Below are 24,586 nucleotides of genomic sequence, written 5' to 3'. Positions count from 1 at the left end.
ACTGGGGTGAGTATAGACACACAAAATGGATGGGAATACCAAATAGGAGGATTGTACTGAGCATATGAAGATGCTGTCTCTGCCAGCTTAGACTTAGTGGGAGATTACTCATCTGCCGCTGAGCCATCACCACTGGGTCTTTCCTCAAAAGGAGGTGTAAGAACTGGGCAGGGACTTGAGTCAACAAGTCACCAAAACATAGTCTATATATGGCTGCTGTGAGCATCCAACCTGCAGTCTGTTATCTCCCCCACTTCCTCTACTAGCTCCTGACTGGAGACAAAGGTGCTACCTCCACTTGCACTGTTACATGGTGGCACTACTGTACTCCCTTTGGTGCAGGGTTACCTCACACAGGTAGGGCAGGTAAGGAAAGAGATGTGGAGGAAATTATGGCAGGCTGGGAGCCAGATGTACTTGTGGTGGTGCTGATGCTACTGCTGCAACTTGTGGGGGGATGACATGCCTTGTCAGTGGGATGGGGGCAGGTTGCTGTGTGGCTGCATATAATAGCAGCACAAATAGGGAGAAAAAAATAATAATAAAACAAATACATGAAAGAGAAAGGATACTGACAAAGATGGTGGAGGAAGAGAAGTACAAAAGCAATGAATATTGTATTATTAACTATGTTTATACTGATACATGAAAGCATAATAATATTTTAATACTAGGACTTACACGGCTATGCTGTCAATTGGTTAGTCTGATTAGACCACATGGGGGAGGGTAATCCAAATGCCATTCTCACATAGGTTTATAGGTTGGTTCATAGATTGATACTAGGCTATCGGCCCTAGGGCCTGTACAAGCCTAACCATAACAATTCCCTGGCTATTTCTTCCCACAATATTTACTTCCCTGGACCCCTGTCTAGCGGGAGACTGCCATGATCCCCGGGGTAAATTTCCTATCTCCCATCCAGTCATCAAGGTTCCTTTTGAAGAGGCCCAAGGAGGCGCTCTGCTTGACATGTATGGGCAGTCTATTCCAAAGTATGGGGAGTCTCTGGGTCAGGAACCTATCCCTCCAGCATGTTTTATTCATTGTGATGACAAGGTTTAGGTCCCTGGAGCGTGTGGCTCTGATGGATTGGGATTTCTTTAAGTGTAGCATGTCCAACAGCTCTGGGTTTGACATGGCCTTGTATGTAGCAGAGATCTCCTCTGAGAAGACAATATGCGACAGAGTATAGCTGAAGTTTTTTTAGATAGGCAGCATAGGGCATCTGCTTTAGGCCTGTGATTCTTTTAATGAGGTGTTTCTGCGACCTTTCCAGTTGTTGCAGATGCCTTGTGATGTACATACCAAATGGGGCGTTGTACTCTATGATGATTCTAATGAGGAATGAGTACAGTGGGACAATAACCTCCTTTTTCCTGGATGAAAAGCCCTTAGTGATGAGGTGTGCCACATAGAAGGATTTCCTGACTGTTGTGGCGATGTGGTTATTGAAGGTGAGACCACTGTCCACCTGTGTTCCTAATTCTCTTATCACACTTTTGGTGATTAGTGTACTGCCACCTACGTGGTAATTCATGGGTACATGATTTTTCCCAAAGGGGATAACTATACACTTCTTGGCATTGAGCTTGAGCCCATGGCTCTGGCACCAAGCATCTGTTTCTATAAGACCCTTTTGTAGAATATCCACATCACTTGGGGATTCAATAATGGCTCCCAGTTTGCAGTCATCTGCGAACTTTGTTAGCCAGAGTCCCTTATTGTTGGCCTGTACTTCAGAGAAGTAGAGGCCAAACAAGAGTGGTCCTAGGTCTGAACCCTGAGGTACTCCACTTGTCACTTGTCTGGAGATGGATTTGGAGTCGACTACTTTTACATTGTGGGTTCTGTCAGTAAGCCAGTTGGCAACCCATCGAGTGATGTAGGGATTAATTCCCAGCTTAGTCATGCAGTTTGATATAAGAGAATAATAACTACAGGAGCTATTTATCAACACAACATATCTGTGCTTGTGACCAGTGATGCGATTTGACTTTTGTCAATAACAAAACTATATGTGTGTGTGTATGGGTCCCCTTCAAAACATCTAAAACCCATAACATCTAAAACTCATAACATCGAATTTCATAACATCTAAAATGTATAATATGTAAATGTTATAGTTTAATCTGTTAATCTTGTGGTATCACTATGAGATGTTGTAGTTGTCATTTCTATAGTTATTATTTATATAATGTGGGAATTAATACTCTTTATATAGTGTTTATTTTGCCATTCTGAATGTGTTTTTTAGGTCATAAAGGTAAGTGCTATAGACATGTTTACATTCTTTATGATGATTGCGATACAGTGGGGTTAGGAAATTGACTTTTCCCCACTGTAGTGCGATCTCAGATTTGATATATTTAATTTACAGGGGGTGTGAGGGGCATAGTAAAAAGTGTGTTTGGTAGTTTAATGTTTTTATATGTGGAGGGGATATTATATTTATGTGATTTGTAGTGTTCGATGTTCTGATGCACATTTTCCATGTTATGAAATTTGATGTTATGGGTTTTAGATCTTTTGGGTTTTAGATATTCTGGTCTCGATATTATAAAATTAGATGCTATGGGTTTTAGATGATTTGAAGTAGATCAGTGTGTGTGTGTGTGTGTGTGTGTGTGTGTGTGTATATATATATAAATATATATATATATTTATAGATATATACAGTATATGTATAAAACATGTTGATCACACAGCAAATATATCCAGCACATGTAGCAAATGACTACTTATTGACATTGGATGCATTGACCTTGTAGTGGTATGTTGATGTGGGGTGGATGGAGACAAATATACTTTTCCATGACAACAGAATTTTTTCTGGTGGGAGGTTGAATTCCGAGCTATACTTATATTCTTATTGCACATAAACCTAACATGTTGACCCATTGTCCACTTATACAGCAGAATATATATAGAAGTTCACTTCTATATATCTTCTAAGTGGAGAAGATATATAGAAGTGCACTTCTATTAATGTATAGTCACACTACTACCCTAAGGCTATGCCAGTACTTACAGATATAGTACTGTTGTATGAAAGTTACACAGACTTACTTTTAATGGTCAGAACTGTTGCTATACAAACAGAAACATTTTTTATTACAACATTAATGTATACCCTGGCTTTCTTATAGATGCTCTAGTCTGCCTCCTGTGCATATCCTTATTCTTTTTGATATCTGCAAGAGCTAATGAAATGCACATGGCATGATGAGAAATTAGATGGTGGCATGCAGTTGCAGATTATTTGTTGCTAAAAGATAGTATAACTGTGCAATACCAAAGATAATCTGTTAACAGACTGTTTTGCTACATTAGAGGCAATGAGATACTTTTAACCTCTGTTGGAATAATAGTAAATGTTTACCAGAACCTGTACTTGCAGGTTTTTATTTAGTGAAGAGACTGTGTTGTGGAAGAGATTATTCTCTTATTTTTATAAGCGTGACAAAAAATGTGCAGTTTCAAAAGACTGCAAGCTGTGTGTACAGCATTCTGCCCCTGTAATTATCTGTTACCACTGTAATGATATGAGGTATTGCCATCTGTGCCAAGGAGAATCGGTCAGTGCATGTGTAACTTATGCCAGCATAGTTAGCTGGAGTTTTGTAAATAATTTAGTGTCATTTGACTATCACACTGACTTGTACAGATGCTTGTGTTATATCAACAAGGTTATTATAAGTGATTAAATGTATATGTTTAAACAGAGAATTCTGGAAGGTAAGACTAGAAGTTTTTGAAATTGCTCTGAAGTTTTCAGTTACTGCAACAGATTGTATCAGAGCTCTGAGTGTGTATTGTACCAGAGTCCGGTGATCAAATTTGATGTCATTCCATAACTAGCACTGAGGGGATGGAACTATCACAGCAGTTTGTTTTAATTTCTCTGGAACCTAATCTATGTCAGTTATCACAGATAGTTCAGTTCAGTTCAGTTTTAGTGTGAAGCTCACACATTGCCTTGTGCAAGTAAGCATCTTAGCATCTAATTTTGCCTTGTTGTATTTATTAAGTTAGCTAGGGAACAGTTATTCTTTAGACAGTCAGGAAATACAGTGAGAGTTACTAAGTACTGCATTTGTTTGAATCTGTCCAACTCTGTTATTTTTATTTATCCTGTGATTGAAACTCTGATATTTATTGTACTTGGATATTTAGTATTGTCATGTTTTCCTATTTTTTGACTATTATTGAATATTTTCATACTTTTCATACCTTTCATTGTGGCTGGTCTTTTATTGAATACTTTTAACATTTTGAGAATACTTGTGCTTATTTTTGTGATGCCATGGCCACTCCTCCAAAAAGCCTTGCTGCTTTGGTTACATTATACCATTTATATTAATATTGATTTTACTCAGTATAATTGGATACCCTAGTAAGAACCTGAGAGTAGTTGACTGGTGGCAGTGTGGTTACCTTATAGTCTGAGCAGAAGGGTACAGCTAGTAAATCTGTACAAGCCTTTCCCAGGAGTGTGTGTGTGTGTGTGTGTGTGTGTGTGTGTGTGTGTGTGTGTGTGTGTGTGTGTGTGTGTGTGTGTGAAAATCAAACACCCAAGTGTGGGTGTGTCAGCTACTTGGAAATGAGACACAGTGCTCCAATGTGAGTCTTGTTTGGGATCTGGAGAGACAGAGACTCCAGTCCCTGTTTGGAGCATGTTCCCTGTGTGCTCTTGGGGGAAATTGTGCTTGATGCAGAGAGCTGCATTTGAAAATACTGTATAAATCAATTACTGCTCTTAGTGACCACCTCTCACTGGTGTCAGTGGTGAGGATTGAGGCTCTTGGATTATTAGCTCTGGGTAGAGAGGCCATCACAGCCTCAAACGTGGCAAATGGATTAAACGGTTGCTTTTCTGTAAGCTTTGTTTGTGATACCATTTTCCATTGATTATTTTCCTGGCAAGAAGACAACACATTTATATCTTGTAAATAAAAGCTACCTTTGGGAGAAACCAAATATGTTTACTGCTTAAAACATCACAATCTTTGCTGATATATATATATAAATATGTATGCATATCTTTATATGATTATATAGACATAAACATTGACGTCTTCAGACTTTCTGCCTTGCAGTGTGTGCAGCAAGTATGGAAACTTGGTCTCAGGTAGTTATCTTCCTATGATTCTGACTTTCAGAGTCAAAACAATATTACCTCTAGTGCATCCACATTAACACACTAGATCCAGATATTGTCTTCAGAATACATTATTTTGACATAGATGAGTGCTTTCATCTTTTAATGACTTGATCTGATTTTATGACATTTAAGTACACAATGCATATATTTATACATTGTTTCAGGAGAGATCTACATTCAAATACACTATGTCAATTATTAATTCTAAATGAATGACGATCTATCCATGTTGGTATGGTGAAATGCCAGGTTTGATAGCTAATTAGCTTGAGGATATCCTCTAAAACTGGACTGGTGCTTTGAATTTCACCTAATTTGCATGAATGGATGTAATTGGCAATGCTAGCTTTGAATGCAGCCCTGCTACCTTAACACAAAATTCACCAAGTAACATTGTCACAGGTCTAAAACAGGAAAGAAACAATTGCTAAACAGTGGGACTATCTAGCCCTATAAATAGGTGTTTTTATCTTGGAACTATACTAAAACTAATCTATTCCAGTCATGTTTAAAATAAACTCAAAATAATATACAATGTTGTGTCTCAGTGTTACCCTCATTTCCCTTTCTTCTTGCCTGTTTCCATGTATATTGTCTCAAACAGATGGGTAGTAGTTTAGTTTCTATCCTGTACATGAACTGAATTTCCACAAATATATACTGTTTCTCTATGTGTTTACCCAAGTGCTCTTGGGTTTCTTCAGATGAAGTGATATTTGGGGCTAAGTTTTTTTGCTAATACAAAATGAAATCCAGAGCACATGGTGGATGTCCTTACATAACAATGTTGTTAACTATAATCTCTGCATCCCTTTATTGTCCATGCAGAAGCAGGGTTTTTAACTACAATCTCTGCATTCCTTTAGTGTCCATGCAAAAGCTCAAGTAGTCCAATTCTTTGAGCTCTAAAATCCTTCAAATACAGCTTTCTACATTGAGTTTATGGCCTTAAATGAGGAATTGCAAAGTATTCTCACAATAGCAGTAGTCACATGTCAGTCACAGTTCCAAATGATTGCACTGTTCCTTTAATATTTATGTCTATAAAGTTGTGATGAAGCTTACATTTAGTTCAGGGAGAAATTCTGAACTGCTTTTATTATGAGATATAATAACAAATGGTCGGACAGATAATGTTACATCACTACATCCAGACTGATTACACATTATACATGTCTGAGCTTTCCCATCTACAATGTTTATTGCTTAAAGGTGACAAAATCTTTATTTCAAAATAGATATGTGATTTTATGTTGAGCAAAATGTATGTTATATTTAGGGAAATCTGGAAGAAAAGGGCTTTAAATATTCCTTTTGGCATAACATCTTAACAGATAAAATAAATGGTGTAGAATTGTGAGGCAGTGCAAGTAACACCACAATTAGGTTCTGAAACTGGGAAAATCACATCCCTAGCATGAGACCTGATCTTAATGATGCTTAGTGCTGCTTAACAAGGACTGCTACGGTTGGGTCTTGCACTAGGGATGACCAGTGAACAGTGCCAGCTGGCAAAAAAACAGTAATGAAATGTAAATCAGCTTTTAAAAGCATTTAGAAGCTTACCACACTTCCAGACAGAAAGTGAAGGGTCTAATAGCTATTAAATGCTGTTTTGCCATCTGCCAGAGAAGTACTTCATTTCTGCTTGCTGTAACTCTCAGATGTCTGTGATTATACAGAATGGCCCTGATTTTGCTTCATATTTTTTCCCTATTCCAAGTGATTTTTTTTTAGTTAATCACTGAGGATTGCAGTCCATGAATAATGTCTAATGCTAGTGTTTTATACTTCTTATTGTTTAAAAATGCATGTTGACATAAAACCTGTTGTTCTATTAACTTTTTGAGTGAACTAGACCAATATTTCAAAGCTGCCCCTATCCCTTGCCACCTCACCTTTTCTTGGATTTATTTATTTGCAGTTTGTTAACTGGAAAAGTCCATTGGGCCGAGATGAGCCCTTTTTCAATGGTTGCCTGGGGAGAAAATCTCCAAGTACAGATATAAAAAGCATATATCAACAGAGTTAATACATACATTTTTAGATATCAAAATCAACCACAATAAAAGTGACCAGAAGGCTAGTGTTAAGTGGAAATTATGGAAGAAGGAGGAAGTAAAATTGAAGGAAAATGGTGCAGGTAAAGGGAGTTAGCAGACTGAAGCTATGAGGGGTGAGAGCAGGAGCACTCCCAGATAGAATAGAGGTAGGAATGGAGCAGGGTGTTGAAAGTGGAGAGGTTCTGGGTAGTTTGGACAATGGGGAAGGGAGTGAGTTCCATTTTCGTGCAAGGGAGAATGACAATAGAAGTTGCCCAGGAGTACGTAGGGGTTTGTACACTTCTAGGACATTCTGATTGTTGGATCTGAGTGATCGGTCAGGAAGATGCGTAGTAAAGATGGAGGAGAGGGATGGGGCATTGAGATGGCTTAAGGATGAGTTTTTGAGCAGTGCCGAGTTGAATGTAGGTGAGATAGCTGGGGGGTTCCAGCCAGTTTAAGGTGTGTAGGGTATCACAGTGGTGAGATGAGGATTTGGAGTTGGTGGCGAACTTAGAGATTTTATTATAGCATGATGCCAGTTTGGTCTTAAAGTTTGCTTGTAGGTTGCTATGAAGAGGAGCTCCAAACATGAGGGAGGGTAGGAGGTAGGTGGTAGAGAGGGTAGGCCTTGTTGAGGGGGTAAGATAGCAATGGTGATGATATAGCATTCTGAGTTTCTGATGAGTTTTCTTAATGTTAGTTTGAAGGTGAATGTCAAATTTTAATTGATCATTGATAAGGACACCTAGAAGATTTGTATGAGGGACTATTTCGATGGAAGTTGAGTTTTGGCTTACTATGGAGAAGGAGTTATTGTCTATTTTGATATTTTTGGAAGGGGTAAAAATCATGATTTTGGTTTTAGAAGCATTGAGGGTTAGATGATTATTTAGCATCCATATCTCAGTACTGTTGAAGGCATCCTGAGTTGCATGTAACAGTTCAGGAAGAGATTTGGAAGTGCAGATGATGGTCAAGTCATCCGCATATTGAACAAGTTTAGCATTTGGGATACAAAGATGAAAGTTATTAATGAAGATGTTAAAACAAAGTGGACCCAGCATAGAACCTTGGGGGATGCCTGTCAGAGTGTCAAGATAGGAGGAGGTACAGTTTTTCCACTTGACGGCTTGTTGTCTTTTTGACAGGTAACTGGAAAACCAGCTGATGGATGGAAAGGTTGAGGTAAGAGAGTTTGGACAAGAGAAGACTATGGGAGAAGGTGTTGAAGGCCTTGGATAGGTCTAGGAGAATGGTAGAAACAAGGCTGCCTGAGTCACGAGTGCAAATGATGTTGTCAAGGAAGGATAGAAGGCCTGTGGTGGTACTGTGACCTGGTCTGAAGCCATGTTGTGTTGGGGTCAGTAGGTGGCTGTCTTAAAGGTAGGATAAGAGATGCAGGTGAATACACTTTTCCTGAATTTTAGAGATAGGGGGGAGAATGGATATGGGATGGAAGTAGGAGATGTTGGTGTTGTTGCCACCTTTGTGTAAGGGAATGATAAAGGCTTTTTTCCAGAGGAGGGGTAATAGGACTCCTATATGGAATGATTAAGATACAGATGGGGAGGGCTATGCCATCTGCAGCTAACTTGAGGAAGTTAGAAGATAAGTTGTCTGGTGCACTGGAACATGGCTTTAATTTTTGAAGGAGTTTTTTTAATGGTATTAACAGCGATGGGTTTAAGGGTGAAGAGAGGGAGGTCAGTTGGATTGGAGGGTGAAGTGGATGAGTTGTGGGAGGTTGGAATGGAGGTGTGTACTGAGTTGTTAGAAAAGGAAGTGGTGAGTTTGGCTATTGAGTCTATGAAGAAGGAGTTAAATTTGGTGGCTATGATGCGATCTGGAGAGCTAGGGTCTGGACAAGGATTTTCTTTTCTACCAGGAGTTAGGAGGGTAGAGTTACTACTCGAGAATTTCTTAGGGTTGGATTTGTGATTGCTCTGAAGCTTGGAGGAGTAGGATTTGCAGTCAGAATTAATTTGTTTTTTTTAACTCTATTCCGAAGCTGTTTGTAGTCAGGAAGTTAGGTGTTTTGTATTTTTGGTATAGTTTCCAGCATTTAACTCAGATATGCATGAGGGATATAGTTTCTTTGGAAAGCCTGGGGGTTGTTTTAGATTTTACTCTCTTAGATCTGGTTAGGACAAGGCTGTTTAGTAGGTTAATGAAGGAAGTATTAAAGTAGGTAACAGAGGGTTCCAGTTCATCTGTTTTAAACAGTCAGAAAAGGTTTGGGGGCTGACGTTAGTAAGGATACAGGTTGAGCTATAGTTATGCTGTAGGTGTAGGGCAGAAACTGAGCAATAATCAAAGGCAGGAAGATGGTCACTAAGGGAGTCATGCAAGGTGCCGCTATCTGAGATATTGTTAGGGTGAGAGACTAATATCCAGCCCAAGATACTACTGGAAGAGTTATCTTTGTTAGGTCTGGTTGGAGAGGTAATTAATTGGGTGAAGTTGAAGAGGTTTAAGTTGAGAGACGTTGTAGGTGATTGAATAGAGGTCCAGCTGATGTTTACATCATCTAGGATAATTGTTTCATTACTAATGTTAGATGAGAACCAGGAAAGGATATCCTCAATAATGGGAATGTTTTTCCCAGGTGGTATGTAAAGGGCAGCTATGCATATGTTTTTGTGGTTGTTGATTTTTTGGAGGGCCAAGGTTATTTCAGCATTATTGAATTGAGGTATAGGGTTAGTGTATGGTGTAACTGTTAGAGAGGAGGGAAAAGATGAGGGCCACCCCACCACCTTTCTTTTGTGTTCTGTCATTTCTTATGATACTATAGTTGGGGCGGACAATTTCAGAGTCTTTCAGGTGGGGCTTGAGCCATGTTTCTGAGATAGATAGTATGTTGGGGTAGTTGTGGGCAAGCCAAGCATGGAAGTTGGGTAATTTATTACAAAGGCTGTGGGCATTTATAGTAGCGAAAAGGAGAAATTTGTGGAGAGAATTTGAAGGTGTAGAGATGGACTTTGTATTGTGGGGACCAGGGTTGGGATATTTATTTCATGATAGGAGAATAGAGATTAGTTTGAGATGTAAGGTCAGACGTTTATTCAATTCTCTAGGATTGGAGTTGGGCAGATGAGAGAATATAGGGTATGGGTTATGAGAAACAGAGCCACTATTTGAGATAAATATTTTCTATTGAAGAGGAGGAAAGCATTGCAGTGGTAGAGGTGAGGGGAAATGTAGGCTGAGTAGGAGGCTTCAGTTTTGAGAAGTGAAGTAGTTATGTGGTAGAGACGGAAATGAGAGATGTTTGGGAGAGAAGTAAAGTGGAGTAGCAGAAAGAGGGGGAAGGGCAGAAGTACTATGAGAAATGATTGAGCAGGAATGGTGCACATGGTTAATTTTGGGCAGTTTTGTTTGGTTGGTTGGGATTGTTGGTTGTGATACAAACATTTTTGGTGATAGAAGTGGAATCAGGAGTAGATGGTGTATAAGTTAAAGTGGGTGGTGTGAGCTAGAAGTTGAATAGAATTTAATACTTAGTAAGAGGGTGTGTTATAATTAACTATTAGGTGGGTGGAGTGTTCTGTGATAGGTTGAGTGTAGGGTGGGAGGAGTGTTCTGTGATAGGTTGAGTGTAAGGTGGGCATGTCTTGGTGTGTATAAATGTAGAAGTAGTGGGAGGGAGTTGGAATAGGGGGCAGGATAGGAGACCAGAGTGAGCCTGCAGGGTGAACGGAGTGTAGAAAACCAAGAAGGAGGAGAAAGTGAGGAGAGGAACTCAGCAAGTCAGTGAGACAACCTGATTAAGGGGCAGAGAGCAGCTGGCAAGCTCTCGTGAGTGTAGTATCTAATTGTGATAGGGGATCAGACATAAGAGGTGGTGGCTACTAAAACAGGAAACATTAAACCCGGGAGAAGTATATTCCTTAATGGCACTAGGGATCAGGGCAAATAGTGAGTTATAACTTAGTATAATTAAGAGTGGGGGAATGCTGCCATCTAGTGGCATACTTGAGTGGAAAATGTTTAACAAACTAATACTATTTACTAGGGGAAAATGGTACAAGTGAAGGAAGGAGTAGGGGATAGGGGACTGCTTTAAAATTGCTGCTGTGCACTTCAGAGAAAAGCCGCCAGTTAACTTGAATAGAACTAGGTAAGCACAGATAATTAGAAACAGTTGAAAGTTATTAATGTGCTCTCTCTATGGTTAGGAAGAATAAGGTAGCTGGAGCTAGTGGTTTAGAAGTTGTCTCTGGTTCACTATCCTTTGGAAGGAATACTGGTCTGGCCACAATATTGTAAAAGGGATGGGGAGCACCCGCATTTCAAAAGGCATGAGCAAGCTGTAAAAGAAAGACAGAGATTAGAAGATAAGTTTGTACAGCATAGTACAGCTAAGTGACGAGGGAATAGGACAGGCTAGGCAACAGATGTTAATTCCAGTAGAAAATGTGGGTTCTACATTGATACAGCATAGTGCATAAAGACAACATTCAGTAAGCAATAAAGGAGAGAAGGGATTCAGAATTACAGTATATGGTCAAAAATTCAGATATACAGCACACTATGATGTAAAACCATTGCAGGAAGTATTGGAGGCAGCACATACATTACACATACATCCATGTAATTTGTTTTTGCTATATTGTTAAAAGCAAAAAAATAAACAATTCCAGTGTAGTAATAATTCAGTCTAACAATAGTGCTTCTAGGTATTTACATACAACCTTTCTTTAGCATATCCACATTATGATTTGGAATACATTAATAGGATAAGCCTTTTCTATACAGATGCTGATAGTGTAGCCACTAATATAGTGTATAATGAATAGATTTGTCCAGAATTCTTAAACAAAGAAGTTGAGAGGTATGTTGGTATTTAACAACACTTGATAAGTGTTATAAAAACTTTCAAAACTAGTGAAACTTGTTATGGTCTTGCAGTTTCTCTTTTTTCTGTAACTGGTAGTAGATTGAGCAGATAAGTCCCCTTGGACTGCAAAGAATTCTAATTGCATCTCCGATCATAACGCTCTATTATATAGTCTCAGTGTATATGCCAAGATTCACCTTTCTTGGTTCACTCTCAAGGTAGATTTCTTGGCATCCATATCTCAATCACATAATAACCTGGTTATGATAAAAGACAGAGGTATGGTCCTCTATGCATGTAATACATTAAGGAGTCAAAATAAAAAGGAGGACGTTATACCACAGGAATCTTCCTTGGATGACAGTGGAACTTTATTTGCTCTGTACGAAAGAGTTACATTATTTCCCACATGTGGAATAGTACAATGAATTTCTAGAAGTTGTGGAATTATGTGAATCCACATACAATAGACTTATAGTAATGACATTTCTTTCTATGCATGGTATAGCTGATGAAGTGATTTTAGATAAAGGGTTGCAGTTCATTAGCAAATAATAAATTTGTTAAGCAGAAGCAACAAGCAAGGCAATTCAGAAAATTTGGACTGTAATATTAATTCTGGAAGTACAACAATAAAACATTATAATGTACAGGCTTCTTGCCAGGTCTTCTGCAGATGAGTAGTTGTCTCAGTAGTAAATTTAGTCATAATAGGGGTGGAAGGCTGGCATAATGGTTATGGTGTTTGCCTTGCAAGCACAAGATGCAGGGTTTGATTCTCACATGGAATAATTGGCTAGGCTAAAAATGGCCTACAGGGGCAGTTAGCCTAGTACTAATCTATGAATCTATCTATAAACATCCACCTTATATCAATTTATTATTGCACAAAAATCAGCATAAACAGAAGTTCTTCTATGATACGTCATCCAGAAATCTTCCTGACTTGCAAAATGAAGAATCAGAGATGAATGTTGAGAAAAACATACATCATTTTGGTTTTTCACAAAAAATCAAAAAGTTCCAGGAATTGTAATTTGTCAAACAGAGCTGCAATATTTGTATTTGGAACAGCTCCCTATTATGAAAGTAAAAAAAAAAAAAAATCAGAAAGAAATGTCTGAAAAATCGCATGTGTGTAACATTCAGCTATTTCTGAGTTCAGATGTATGTCTCAGACTTCAGAGCTGTGAGAGCCAATGTGACTTGTATCTGTGAGTAACATATCCGCTTAACATAGAGATACTTTTCAGAATTTAACCAAGACCGATTCTGATGTGATCCATTCGAATCCATATATTCAGGTTCTGGAAAATACTGTAAAAGACCATCTGAAATGTCCATTGTGAATATATAAACTACATACTGGCACTTAAACAAGTTTTGCTATGTTAAGTCAGATGTTTTGATATGTATTCCTGTAAATCAGATGATACACATAGCATAGTATTTTATATGATAGTTGTATACTAGAGTTAGCCTTTCGAATATAAGAGAAATGCCACGTATAGAGGTTCACCTGTAGTATTTACCTGCTTTGTCTGTGCATGGGTGATAAGATTAATGGCAATCTGTTATATGACCTTCTTACTTGGCCGTTCAGGAAAGATTTTGATGAATGCTTATCACACTTTATGCCTGTTCATGTTACTACCTTGACTATGCTATGCTCATTTGGGTACATATATGACAAAAGAGTCATGAAATAGTTACTATTAGTGTTCCTTGCTTTATGATTCATGATTCTTTGTGATATATTATGCTTAGCTCCTAGAATACCTAGAAGTTATGGTAAAGTTTTTTTGTCTTAGCAGTATGTTTATAGTTATAGAACTGTATTTGCTAGAAAATATATTTTTTAACACTCTTGCAAGCTTTCACACTGATGCAAGGTCTACAAATTTAATAGACAAGGTATGTTGGTGTCCAAGGAAGGGGTAAATAGATAGGTATTTGCCTCATTCTTAAAACAGAAATAGCAAAACCAGTCTCTCAATGGGAGACCTCCAAAAGTACTTGGACTTCAGACCGCAGCTCAAGGAATATTTCTTCACCCAAAGAAAATGTAGCTGCTGTCACACAGGTCACATTACATGAACGCTGGGCCTCTCTCACACCAATTTATTCTTATTTCTTCTTTCCTTACCTCCTTACTTACTGCCTCTCATTCATCCTACTGCCATCTTCTCTTTGAATCTCTTAACACTTCCTCCTCTTTCTAATCCTTCCCTCTGCATGCCTCTCTCCATTTCTCTGCCTTCTCCCCATGGTATCCTTTCATGCAACTATTCTCAGTGTGCCTCTTCTAATGTATTCACACCTTTTTATATAATAATATACTGCTATCCTTCTAGCATAAGTTATCTCAATCATTATGGCCACATCTTATCCAAAAAGCTCTGTTAAGCATAATTTAATTTTTTTCATCCATGTTTTGATATTGTAAACTATTTATTGAACTAAATGTTGCAGCATATTCCTGCATCTGAAAATGCATTTATGTTTTTTGCATATCCTTGCATCTGTAAATATTTTGCTCATTTCTTACGTGACCTATTCACCCAACCTGTGCCTACAAATGGTCCGTTGTGATCAGTGCTCTGCTAAACCAGTATAAATAAATAAATAGAAGCTATTACTTCTACTATCAGTTTAAAATTATTCTTGTTTTAATACATATTAAATGTTTTTATTTAATTTTTACAGAATTCAAATCTCCACATTTTTTATTTAAAATATAAATATATATACACAGGAGCCTGATAAAGTCTGTAAAAGTGCTGCCTAACTGACTTGCTGTTTAATAGTTTGCTTCTGTTTCCGTATGTAAGTATAAACTTCAGAAAGCGAACAGGAAACAGAAGGCAGAAGTGTGCATTAAATATGGTATACAGCTATGGAAAGCATTAACTACTGTCCCAAGCAGAAGTTCATGTAAGTGATAATCAGAAATATTGAGACCATATGAAGACATAAGAACAAAGCATATTTTCAAGTCTAATCACATTCATACGCATTCACAAATACACTCACCACATAGAGGAAATGCCATCATATGTCTCATGAGCACATCTGTCAGTAATATTGTGTTGCATACAGTTAGCAGCCAAGTGTTATGTTCTGCCTCACCAAGAAAATAATATTGCTTGATTAATGCAACATGCTACACTGCTGTGACCTTTTAAGTGCACTTAATGATTTAATTTTATCCTGCAGGGACAATTACTTTAATAGTGTGTGTGTGTGTGTGTGTGTGTGTGTGTGTGTGTGTGTGTGTGTGTGTGTGTGTACACAGATACACATGCATGAACACCTGCACTTTGGCAAGGTTTGTTAGTCAAAGAAAATGTATGATACAAACTACTTTATATGACATTTTTAATAGACAGCACAAAATATACATAGATTTGTAGATCACTGACCAATGTCTGTCCCTTTGTTTTCCTTATCATAATTTAGTCTGCATATTTGATTTAGGAACACATTAAAGTTTGAATATAGTTTATCTGAAGTGATAATTCAGTATTTCAACAACAGGAATGATTTAACTAATTATTAATAATCACAGCCGGAATCCACTGTGTCAGTCATTATATGTGTGAGTATTGTAGATAAGCTCATAAAAAGAATATTGATCTTCTACTGACTCTAAATGAGTGCCACAAATATGCCTGTACAGATGACCCTATGGAGTTTTCTTCAGCTTTTCTATTTATCACATCCCTCACTAGACCTGCTAAATTATTATCTTCTATTTAGACATTCATCCTGCAGTTACTCACTTAATCCAGTTTAGGGACACAGGGAGACATAGCCTATCCCAGCACTCAGCAAGTATAAAGCAGAGAAAATAATCCTTGATGGGAGTGCCAGTACAAACCCACAGCTTGCAATTCAAGAGCATGGTTCTTTTGCAAAAAAAGAGTGAATTGTTCTCTACAGGTGATGGTGATGAAGGAGCAGCAACCTCCCAAGTATCTTAAGATCTTTTTTCTTGAATGAGAGTGGAGGGGATCAGCAGGTGGTCCAGTGGACAGATGTGGTGATGGTGGGTGAACTTCTGGCATTGCTCCACACCATGATGGTAAAATATGAGCTGAATCATAGGAATAAGCTCACAGCTTACTGATCAGTCTTCACTCCTTCCTCGGGTATGGTCATGAACTTTGGGTAATGAATCAAAGGATGAGATAGTGGATACAAATGTCAGAAATTAGATTCATTCTCATTGCTGGGCTCCATTTCCATGTGTGTGAGAGAGAGAGAGAGAGAGAGAGAGAGAGAGAGAGAGAGAGAGAGAGAGAGAGATAGATAGAGAGAGAGAGAGAGAGAGAGAGAGAGAGAGAGAGAGAGAGAGAGAGAGAGGAGCATGGCATTTCAGGAGAACCCAATTATTATCACCATTGCTTCTCCAGATTGAGAGAAAACATTTCAGGTAGATGGTAATATAATGAGAATGTTTTTGGTCACTTCCGCTAGGAGGTATATCAAGCAGAGCATACTGGAATGTGGGCCTGGGCAGACCCAGGGCACACTAGAGAGAGACTGTATATTTCAGTTAGTCTGGGAATACCTGAAGGCTTCTCAGTTTGCTACCACTGCAATCCTTACCAGTGCAGCTGTTTAAAAAATGGCAGACTGGCTGGCTGGTTGACTGGCTAGTTAGCGGGATGGTGGATAGAAGGACTACTGAACTGCTCCACGTGTACAGACATTCTTGCCCATTCAGCATTGTTTGTTTTAACTCATACTGTGCAGTACTGCAACTTTTACATTTTTAACTCATACTGTGCAGTACTGCAACTTTTACATTTTTAACTCATACTGTGCAGTACTGCAACTTTTACATTTTTAACTCATACTGTGCAGTACTGCAACTTTTACATTTTCAACTTTATGGGTGGCATATAAATTTAGCATTCAAAATATCTTAAATTATTTTCTCCAAGCTAGGCCAATGTCATTTTATTTATTTGTTTATTTTACTTTTGTTTTTTGGGATTGCCCAACTGGGCTTAGATAAAAATTTGTTTTCAGCCAAAGCTCAGGGAGGAAAAACTCCAATGTATTAGAAAAATCATTAAACAGACATTAAGTAATACACATGAGGAGACATTAAGCCGTATGTATTAACAATTATACATTCATTTGCCAACTAAAATTGTATTCTTATGAAATAAAGATAACTATTACACTATAAATGATACTTAGGCATTAGTAGATGGTGAACATTGAGTATCTGTCTTCTGAAGAGGTATATTTGTGAATCTATCAAATAGATAATAGATAATGTAATTAGTACCATAGACATTCAAAGAAATTGTGGTGAATGAAGGAACTTGGTATGGCACAAAATGTTAAAACTGTAGTTAAGAGGTGGAGTATAAAGTAGGTTCATATATGATTATATGTGGCTATCGTAAGTTTTGTATTAGAAGTGCAGAGGTGGGGGTGAGCAGTGTCACAAAAGTATATATGGCTGGGAGATGCTAGAAAACCTTTCAGGTATTAGTGAAGACTGCTTGTGGGTATAAGATTCTGAATGAAGAGAAATAGTTTGATAATATAGCAACCTGAAAATAACCGTGACATTTATCCCAGCAATATACAGTAGCGGGATGATTGTTGAAAAAATAATTATATCGTCCCATACTTGGAAAAAAAATAATCACATTCTTTTAACTCTTTTGGTTGTCTAGTTAATGTACTTTATCCTATACATTAAATTTCCTTGTGTAGTCATCATATTTAAGCCTCCAGATCTAGTTTCGTCAGTTTTCATGATAGCCTCCATCACAAATACATATTATAAGCCACATTTAGTAATGCCAGCATAACTCTTAGCTGAATTTTAATCCATTCACTTTGTATCTTTAACCATAATTAAACTGATGCAGCATTCATTGCCTGAATGTAGTTATTCAACATATGCTTAACTGCTGGATCCTGCTTTGCTTCCCTTGTTTCTTCCTCTCTTTCTGACTGTAGGTGGGAATATTTATTTATTCAGTTGACTACTTCATCTCTTTGGCAGCGTCTGACAGTATTATGAATTCTGTAGCTGCCAACCTCCAAGATAAGGTCAATCCAATTATGGTTGGAGATTCATCAAATACATCACTGGTTTTATTTATTTATTTTAGAACAGCCAAAACATTCTACTGTGCTTCAATAATATTTGAACTGGTGATACCAGCAATACTATGTGGCCTAAACCAGTTTTCTATACAACTCTGCTTTCATTGATGTTACCTCATCTGCTTCCCAGGTTTGGTAGAAGTTCCAGCTGTTTGCTGTTTATCTAATTTTTGCATATCAATTCCATTACATTGTGTGTGAAAACACTTTCCAGGATACACTCTTCTACTCCGTCTAAAAACAACAGAGTATTTTTATCAAAACCAAAATGTTAATGGAATTGTTGCATTCTTAGTCTAAGAGCAGTTCATGTATCTAGACAGAGTAAAGAAACTAGGTAGAGTACTAGTGGAGTGATAACTTAGTCAGTGTAGATTGTGGTGTCAATCATTGCCTATCCTCTCCTCTGTGATACAGCTTAGAATTATTCCCTCATCCTGTCATATAAAGCTTGCCTTGATACTAATGTTTATCATTCGTTCCTGTTGTGTATAGGAATTAAGCCTTGACTGTAGCCTAGTCAACTCATACTCAATAGCAGCTCTGGTGACTGATGGAGCAGATGGGGAGCAATGGGGGTACACATCCTGGGTGTGTGGTTATATGGATGTTTCCTGCAGTGATCCCTGGTAGCTGAAGGAGTGAGTAAGGGAGGTGGGCATGGCTGAGTTGCTGTATAGATGGGGTAATATGTTGCATACTTCCACTACATGCCCTCCCCTGAGTTTCACCCCATTACTGAATTTGGGGGAAGGAGTTGAGGGTTAGAGAACAGTGGAAAAGCCCCCCAATCAAATGTTGATGGCTAAGCCTCCAATGACACCCTTAGGATCTTTGACTTGACCCAGCTAAAATCAGATAAAGTTCAGGAAAATAAAAATAAGCTGCAAGATATGGGGCACTGGTTAGCAAGGTTGTAGGATGATGCAGGGACCAAAAACAGCCAAAAATATGTTTCTTACCCACAGAATGCTTGCCTGTCTGCTTACTGCCCCATGTAACATCCTGAGGGACCATTTGTTCTGTGATCCAGTCAAGAGCTGATAGGTTAATTTATTCCACACTGAGGCAGCATCTAGTACAGAGGGCAGCTGACATTCATCTATGGCATGGCCTACCTAACAACCCCACCCTTTAGTGGTTCATACCAGTGCTTATTTCAACTAGTTTTTGTGGAGCTTATGCTTTGTCCTGCATACATGGGAACCATGCCATTCCACTTAATATCTGTCACCTAAAGGTCTTCAATCCATCATTTGAGGTCAGTGGTGCAGAAAGTCTAGATCCATCCAAGGGTGAATGAGCCAAGAACTGCTGTTCACTCCCAATTTTTCCTGCCTTGTCCCTTACAAGACATAAGCCTGCAGTCAAACTCACACAAACTTGGTCACAGTCAGGGCTTTATCTTATGATGTTACAGAGCTGAGGCTATGCTTTTATCTGTAGTTTTAAGAGCCATTAAACCCTGATCCTCAGTGAAGCTAGTAGCTTCAATACTTCAGGTAAGGGACATTACTGCTAAAGCTGAATTTTTCATCTTGTCATCCATAGATTTATTTGTTTATCCAAAAATGTGTTCATTAACAAAATGCCTACTGATCGTTAAGACAAAGCTGCATTAAAAAATCACATGGCTGATACAATGTGATTTTTATTTTATTATTATTATTATTTATTATTTATTAGTTTATCTTCATTTATCTTGGCTATTCATATGAAATATGTAAAGCTAGTATAATAGTAGCAATAATAATAATCTTGATCTTATTTTAGTGCAACCTGACATTATAAATACCAAGACGTCTTGGGCACAGACTATCAATGTTTAGCAGAAGAAACATTATATAACCTACTGTCACGAAATGTATTTAGACATCACTGATTGCTACCTGCTTCTATTATTGTAAAAGTTTGAAAGAACTGCAGTTTCTCAGCATTGCTGTATTGAATTTATTCCTGTTACATTTACTAAATGTAGTTAATACTCATATACCTTCCAGCTGCTTTTAATTTCTTAACTATGTGCTGACAATGTTGATTAATTCACTCCCTGCTCCTTTTACTCTAAATGCTGCAACATTGAATTTTCTCACATTTGCATAATTATACTTGCTAGACTGAAATGTTCCATTAAGTATAATGTTTATTAACGGCTCCTGCTAGACTGACTACAGCAAAAACACATATTAATTGTGATTATCTTTGTATAGCTTTTGCTCCCTTTCAACTATTCCATTAATTTATTCTGGCTTAATTATGCTAGGCCACTGTAACACCTCAGTGGTCTCCATCAATCTATAGGCTCCTCACTTATTTATTTTTTTCTGAGAGCACTCATGCAGTGGTACTGAATTAGTGTGCACAACTGCTTTTATGCCCTCTCATCCTACCAGTCACTAGACTTTTTGTCTCTCCCAAATCTTCACCCAGTCATCTTCTGCTTTCCTGCACGTGCCTAACCACTGTAATCTCTTCTCTTCTATCTTCTCTGTAATTACAGCTACTTTGCCCTGATTTCGGTATTTCATCTGTCCAACCCTACCACACATCTGAAGCACTTCATCTCCATGACTTCTAGCTTCCTTAACTCCTTTGACTTCAAAACCGGTATTTTTGTGCAATACAAAAGTACTGGTTACAGCACTTTTTTTTTTTTACATACTTCTTTTCAGTTTTCTTTGCATTCTTCTGTCACACACTACCCCACATATGCTATCCCCATTGGCAGCTGCACCTCTGATTCAGGTTGTGACCTGCTCAGACTTCCATTCTCCTCTACTGCACTTCACAAATACTTGTAACTGTTAACCTGTTCCGCTAGTTTCTCTTCTATCTAAGTTTTCAGCTTCCCCTGATTTCCTTCCATTTGTTACAGTGAAAAAGGTCTTGCCTTATCCAGTTTCACCCAATGTGTCCTCGGTTTTGTTTCCATTTCCCTATCATTTACTGAAAACTCTCTTCAGAGCCTGTTTGTAATGCCGCATCATCTGAAACAGCAGTTTTGTTGATCTGTCTCCACCAACCTGTTTGTTTAATTTAATCCATCATCTGTTTGAACTGGAGGAGGCTCAGAGATGAAACCTGATGCACACCTACTCCCAGTGGGAAACTCTCCGTGAACCTGATCACTGTTTGTACTTGTGTCATTTGGTCTTTGTATACAGCCCACACTAATTCTACCAATATTTCCAGGACTTTGCATCATCACAAGTCTCAAGTTTAAATCATCTGTTTTGGGATCTTGTATCATGCTTTCAATAAATCTTAGAATGATCAGTTGTGTTGCATCCTGACCTGAATCCAAACTGATCATCTGCCATCTTACTTTAAACTACTCTGTATATTCCTTTATTAATCACACTTTCCAGCACTTTCATATAGTCTCCTTTGTTCTTGTACACTGACACTAGAATGCTTATTCTCCTTCCATTTGGGATACACATTTCACTTCATACTGCTTATAGGTTCATAGGTGTTTACTAGGCTAACGACCACAAGGGCATTTTTAAGCCTGACCATGCATGCCAAATCTCTGACAAGTTCTGATACCCTTGATAAGTGTCAGCATGGGCCTGGGAGATGAACCATTTACAGGGTGCCTGTGTCCATTAGAGACATAGGTGCCAAACCAGGGATGAATGTCCAATTTACCATCCAATTGTCCAAGTTGTTCTTGAATTGGGTTAGGGAGGAACTCTGCTTCACATGGATGAGGAGCCTGTTCCATAGACAGGGTAGTCTCTGGGTTACATATCTGTCTGTCCAGCAGGTCCTATTTATATCATAGGCAAGGTTTAAGTCTTTAGAATGGGTAATTCTGGTGCTGTTTGCTTTGTGGATTTGCAGGAGGTCCATCAGGGTGGTGTCTGGCAATGCTCTGTATGCCAGGCATAGATCTCCCCCTCAAAAGCCTGTAGGAGACAGAATACGGGGATAGGGTCTTGATGTGGTCTGCATAGGACATATTACTTATGCCCTGTATTCTTTGAGTGAAGAACCTCTGTGGACATTTCAAATGTTGGATATGCCTGGTTAGGTGCATACCAAAAGGGGCATTGTACTCAATGACAAGAATACAGTGGCACAATGACTTCCTCGGACTTAGATGCCATGCCTTTGTTTATATGTTGCACAACATAGAATGGTTTCCTCACTACTGTAAACACGTGATGGTCAAAGGCTACATTATTATCTATGTGTGTCCCTCAGTCCCTGACTACTGGGTCAACTCTAAGGGGTGTGTTGTCAATATGATAGTTACCAGGGATGAATGATTTCCAAAAGGATACTATTATGAATTTCTTGGCATTTAGTTTTATTCCATGGCTCTGACACCAGTTATTTGTCTGTGTCAGCCCCTCCTGGAGAACATTTGTGTCAGTGTGAGATTCAATAATATCTCCTAATTTGCAGTAATCTGCAAATTTAGTCAGCCAAGGACCATTGACATTGGCCTTGACTTCTGACAAGTAAATGCCAAAAATAAGCGGTCCAAGGACTGATTCCCTAAGGGACTCAACTTGTGACTGGCCTCTTTGTAAAGGTGGTCTCCCCAATTCTAACATCCTGAGCTCTGTCTGTGAGCCAGTTGGCTATCACTGGGTGGCATACGGGTTTGTACCTAATATCTTGAGTTTGTCAACAATGCCCAAGTAGGGTATTGTATCAAATGCCTTGGCCAGATCAAGGTTAGAAGTGTGAATGATTTTTCCTCATCCATTGCTTTGGTGACCTTCTCAAAGAAGTCCACTAGGTTGCGTAGACATGATCTGCCCTTAACGAAACCAAACTGGGTTGGGTCCAGTGTCTGGAGGTTTACTATATCTCTGTTAATCATCTCCATGATAATTCTTTCCATGGATTTACATATAAGACTAGTGAAAATTATGGGTCTGCAGTTTCCAGGGTCTGTAGATGGCCCACCTTTGTGCAGAGGGATGTCTGTTGCCATTCTCTATTCATGAGGCACAAATACTGTTTAGAAGCTACAGTTAAATAGCAATTCCAGACACCCTGTTAGGTTATGGTTCATGCTATTTAGAAGGCATACTGGGATATTGTCTGGGCTCACTGATGCAGTGTCCTTGCTCTTAGAGACAACATTTAGGACCTGTTCCCTAGTGATAGTAGTGGGAGTTATATTTGATGATATTTCCTGAGGGAAGGTTGAGGGGGAGAGACGGGTAAAGTTCGAGATAAATTTATCAGTGATGAGGTTTGCTATATCTCCTGGCTCAGTATAGGTGGCTCCATTTACAATGAGCTCTGCATACAATTATGTATTGCCTTTGAGGTTGCAAACATTGCTAAAGAATGCATTATGGTTGTCTTTGGCCTAGGCCAAACTTACCTCAAATTTAACTTTGGTAGACTTTATTGTCCTCTAAGTTGTTTGTTTAGTTTGATGAGATTCCTTTTATCCTGCTGGGTGCTGCATATCTTAATTTTGGGCATGATTTTCTTCCTTCTGTTATACAGCCTATTGATTTTGTGATTCTACCAGGGTGGCTTGTTTTTTGAGTTAGTTCTGTACTTCTCCGTGGTGGGTACAGCTGCCTATATGCAGCTATTAACATGCTTGTATAGGGTTTCTGTGAACAGTTCAGCATAGACAGCAGTGTTCTCAGGGTTTATGGGGGCTTGGAATTTTGCCAGGTTCTCACTTAATAGCAGGAGGTTAGCCTTAGAATAGTTCCTGAATATTCCAGGTTTAACAGGGGTTCCATGTTTTATTTTTACTTCAAAGGAGACCATTTTGTGGTCTGACCTTACCAACGAAGGCATTACAGTAGGGGGTGTGCAGCACTCTCCCATATTAGTGAGGACCAGATCCAGTATGGTTGCATCCCTGGTTAGTGTAGTGACTATCTGGTTCAGAGAGTTTGTGTTTACAAAATCCAGGAATCTGTGACTGTGCGTTTGTTGTCATATAGGATTCTCAGTTAATAGTGGGGTAATTAAAGTCACCCATGAATATGGTATTGGGTTGGATGGTTAGTGTTTCTAATAAGTTTAGATACATGGTATGTTTTCCTGGGTCATAGAGAGGGACCTATAGCTTGCAAGGAAGTGGCACTGGATTTTGCCTATGGTGATTTGAACATGGAGCAGCTTAAGTGCATTGTCCTGCTATGGGTACTGTCAGGAGACATTGATCCCTGACTCACCAAACATCTCAATTATATCTGCCATGACTTAATCTGAGCCTCCTTCTTTCCTTGACTTAATTTTCTTTAGTACCATTCTTATTTCTTTTAGGGTGGATTGTTCTTTCATAATTGGCTGCACATGGAACAGTGCAGCTTCTAAGGGGTTGCCTTTGATGTCATGTAGACTGGTGATCAGATTGTTGCTGGCATTCCTAATGAATATTGTTTGATAACTGTCCATGCGAACAGA

The sequence above is a fragment of the Protopterus annectens genome, chromosome 3.part0 (assembly GCF_019279795.1).
Source record: "Protopterus annectens isolate FY-2018-M chromosome 3.part0, PAN1.0, whole genome shotgun sequence".
NCBI lineage: Eukaryota > Metazoa > Chordata > Ceratodontiformes > Protopteridae > Protopterus > Protopterus annectens.
The sequence above is the reverse complement of the archived record's forward strand: the minus strand, read 5'-3'. Positions refer to the sequence as shown.